The following is a 4347-nucleotide window of genomic DNA, read 5'->3' on the forward strand; positions in this document are numbered from 1 at the left end:
GGGAGACTTTCAGGGACAGAGCAAGCACCCGTGCTGTACCTGCTGCCCTGAGTTGTGAGGGAAAATGTCACATTTCATACAGGAAATAATAGAACTGAAATGCAAACATTGAGCCTGCAAAACTGCAACCATTTTCTCTCTCCTCATGCCTCTGGGAATCCAGTGGAAGATGTCTCCAAGGAACTGTCCCTGTATATAAATCCTGACTTACCATAGATCAATCAAAAAGTATTTCCTAAATGATGACTTGGGGTGACTTTAGTGGAGAACAGAATTAAACTGGGGATCTCAGGGATTCATCTTGATGTCTGTCTATAACCACCCAGCACATGAAAAGCTTTGTCAAATGGTAAGAGCAGGGGGACTCTGCATTAAATATCAAGGGTTCTCTTTCTGACTCTTTCCAACTTGCATTGGTCTTGGGACACAGCTACAGTTCATACATCTCTAACTGATAACCCTCAAACCAAGGACCTCCAGAGCTGAAAGGATACACTGCTACAACTCGGACTAAAAGACTAAGACCATTTGGCTGGGGCTGTAGTTGACTCATGAACTCTGCAGATTAGCACAGAACAGGACATATAACACACACTGACCAGTGGATTATACATGTATATATTAAATGGGAATACAATATTACTACCGCTACTGCTGCTACTAAAAGGATTTGCACAAATGTTTCTCAGATGAGTATAAAGCATGACATCACAAAAATGGAAATACAGTGTATGAGGCATTCTGCTAGAAGTATAAACTAAAAGGTGAAAAGGAGTATGTCCAGACAAAGCTGCAGAGAATTAAGCATATAAAACACATTAAGGGATTTTTCATTCATTCCTCTTCATGAAGTACATGCTGTGAGACTAGATATGGTGGCTACAGAAAAGGAGGGGAGAGAGCTCTTCCTTGTGGCTTTTTCCTTTCCATTTATGAGAGTCTTCAACTGAAAATACAAGGAAGCACTGATAAACATGGCAGGAATTAAATAAAATCTAGGGCATTAAAAGCATAAGCATAATACCAGTTACTGTCCAGCTCATTATGTTCCCTTACTAAGAATGATCTCCAAGCACAGGTGTTGCCTTAACAGCACTAATAACATGTAAAAGCACCCTAGCTCAATGGACTGCTAGGGCTAGGAGGACCTTTGACTTTGACTCTCTTGGTTGCAGTTAAGTAGTTTTAGATCCTGCCCTAATTCCTCCATGGCAAGTTCTGCTCCTCAATAGAACAGAAATAGTGAGGCCAATGGCATGACAAATGCCACTTGTGGTCTAAACTTAGGAAGTTTAGTTCTCACATCACCTTCATTTCCCAAACCCAGTCTTTCCAGGTCTATCCTGGCATAAATCTAGTGTAGCTTTCTTAATATCAGCGGACCTAGGTTTCTTTTTGTTAGCTGAGGATCTGCTCCTGCCGAGTGAAACAAAGTGAATACAAAGCCTGACAAAGCTGCACTCTTCTGTTTACTCCACACATGTCAGCTGACAATTTATTGCTGTTTTATTGGCTTGGGTGGTAATTTGTGGCTCTTGCTGTGCTTACTATTGATAGGATCTTACTTCTGCACGCAGCTTAATTAGGAACCGGGAGCAGGATTTTAAATGAATGCTCAATCATGCCCTCCCCTCCACGTCTCTGGGGGGAAAGGGACTTCATTGCATGTGGCAGAGTGTCCCCAAAATGAACTGTGATATGTGCAATCAACCTTGAAGGACCCACACAGCCTGGCACTTGGAAATGCCTGCCTCAGCAGTGCCACGTTGCTGAGCTGTCCCTCAGCCTCCTGCTTTTATGGCTATCTGTGCTTTGTGTGTACTTGCGAGTTTAATAGCAGCAATAGTTGCTTTTGTCAGGGATGATATACAGGCTATAAAACTCAGTTACCACTTCTATTTTCCATTGAGATATGAAAGCACTTGGAAGAGGGGAAAAATTCCAGGGCCTATGAGCTATTTCAGAGCAGCGTTACGTAAGAAACAAAAGAAGAATGGATTTTACAGTAGCCAGGACACCAAAATACCACTTCCTTATACCTCAGCTTGGATGTTATGGTGGAATCTTACTGCTGGAGATATTGCTTCGACTGTCTAGGGAAAAACCCAAAATCTAGAAAGTAGGGTCAGAAAAGAAGAGTACAAATGAACATGCCCATAAGCAGCATCCAACACCCACCTCACAGTGTGCATTTGCACCAGCAAAGACTCTCCTAGGGAGAGCCATAGAGAAATATGTGCTGCACACTAAAAAGATATAATGTGGGTGCCTCAGTGGGGTGCTGGGTACACCCCCTAAGCTCTGTCTTTGACATGCTTATTGGTGTGTGCTGAGTACTTTACTAAGCTGTTATACCCACTTTAGTGTGTTGGGTCCCCGGAGCTGGCTTGTCACACTTCATTGTAGCACTCCCGAGGATGGTCTTTTCATGGTGAAAGCAAAGTCAGCCATGGTCCTGGGAGTCTTCTCCTCATGGACGGGAAGGAAACCCAATAGTATAAAGCACTGTCCTACTGTAGACTCTCCAAAACTTCTGAAGCTATTCCTGAGCAGGGAGAAAGTCAATGAAATATTACAACAGAGGATGTGACTGAGGCTGGAATTGTGTTTGAGACATTTTGTGAGGTTCTTTTCCAACCCAAGTTGAACTAGCAAAGAGAATTCCTGTGTAGGTAGGACACTGATTTAAGATTAACTAGGCAAAGAGTAACCTCGATAGAGCAATTCATGGGAAGGACTCCAGAAGATTTTATTGCTTCAAAGATTTGATACTGTACCTGGAGTTATTAAACATATACCCAGGTAAAACCAACGGCACAGTTGCACTGTTGCTGGGCCACACTGAGGGAGTCATTGTCTTTGTTGCCATTGTTAGAGGCAAGAAGCTAACCTGTTTCCTTGTACTGAGGCCAGCTGAACAGCAGGTGCTTGTGTGTACGTGGTGGCAGCAGAGGAAGAAGATTGCCTGCTCCTTTCTTTGCTGAATGACATTTCTAATTACACAGTGGAGTTCAGGTTCCAGGACTGTCAATTTGCCAGCTAGAGATGGGGTTGTAAACCTTGAAGACATGATGATGTAGACCTAAATCAAGTCTGGGCTCTGTTTTTTTGATGGGGCAAAGTAGAAGCCTGGGGTATGAACAGCCCCAAATTTTGGGGAAGCCCTGCACAGACTTTGTGTCTTGGTCTCACTTTTGCTTAAAAGTTTTACTGGCCTTTAATCTTTCTAAAGAGAATCAGCTGTACAAACAGCCTTAGGAGTCAAGCAGGTCCAGAGATGAGGTATGTGATCGTCCCCCACTAGAAAACAGACACCAACCAGTTTCACATGAGCCCCGGAGCAGCCACCTGACCTGAGAGGCAGAGCTGACCCGAGCAGGGTGTGGGGCCCAGGGCAAATCAGCCCATGCGGGGCCTCGCCCCTGCTCTGATCCCATGGGCCCCAGACCCAAAGAAGCTGCCACTGCCATCAGCAGCGGCAGCAGTGGGGGGTAGTGAGTGGCTGGACTCGGAGATCCCACTCTACCCTGCTCTGCGGGGTCCCCCAAAGTGCCCCAATTCGCCTCCTGCCCCCAGGGATGGCCCTGCTGATAGAAGTGGTTTGCTATGACTGACTGTTCCCTGGGGACTAGAACTGAAAAGCTCAGTGTCTCCCCCACAGTGTTTGCCTTCCTTACCCCAAATCTGTAATCACCACAGAAATCTTGGCCCCACTATCTTGCTGTGCATGTCACAGCAGGCCTGATTGGGTTCTTGTAATCAGAAGAGCAGGTCCTTAACTGCCCTCCTTAATCTTTAGTGCCTTTCTTCACTTTTACAACCGGTAACAAATTAACTTTCACTTTATCACCTTTTTGTGCCTCCCACCTCAATTCTGCCTTCAGCAATACCCACTGGCGTCAGTGGGTTCATTCGGTGTCACTGCAGCAGAACTGTCATCTCCGCATGCTCCAAAACCATGTGTCTGCCCCTGCTCTGACACTGGGAGATTGACTTAAACGTTATGGTATTAAAAATAATATTGATAAACTGGCTTCTTTCACTTTGCTTTCTGGATTGTGAGCTTTTAGATTGGAGCTGCTTTATGTTTTCAAGACTTTCTTCTGGAACTGTTAGGGCAAGAAGCTGACAATTTATTTAAATAAAGGCTGAGAATCTCATGCAATCTTGTCATTCCAGCACCTGGAGCTCTTAAGACACATTCCAAATATCCTGAGACTTGCAATAAAAAGGTGGCAATTGGCCAGGCTGCAGATGGCCCATTTGTTTTCTGGTTGTTTTTTGGGTTTTTTTTTTTGTGAGGGGCAAATTCAGCTCTGGTGTAACTGGAAACAAAGAAGCATTCCT

Source organism: Alligator sinensis, unplaced genomic scaffold (assembly GCF_000455745.1).
Source record: "Alligator sinensis unplaced genomic scaffold, ASM45574v1 scaffold76_1, whole genome shotgun sequence".
In the NCBI taxonomy this organism is placed as follows: domain Eukaryota; kingdom Metazoa; phylum Chordata; order Crocodylia; family Alligatoridae; genus Alligator; species Alligator sinensis.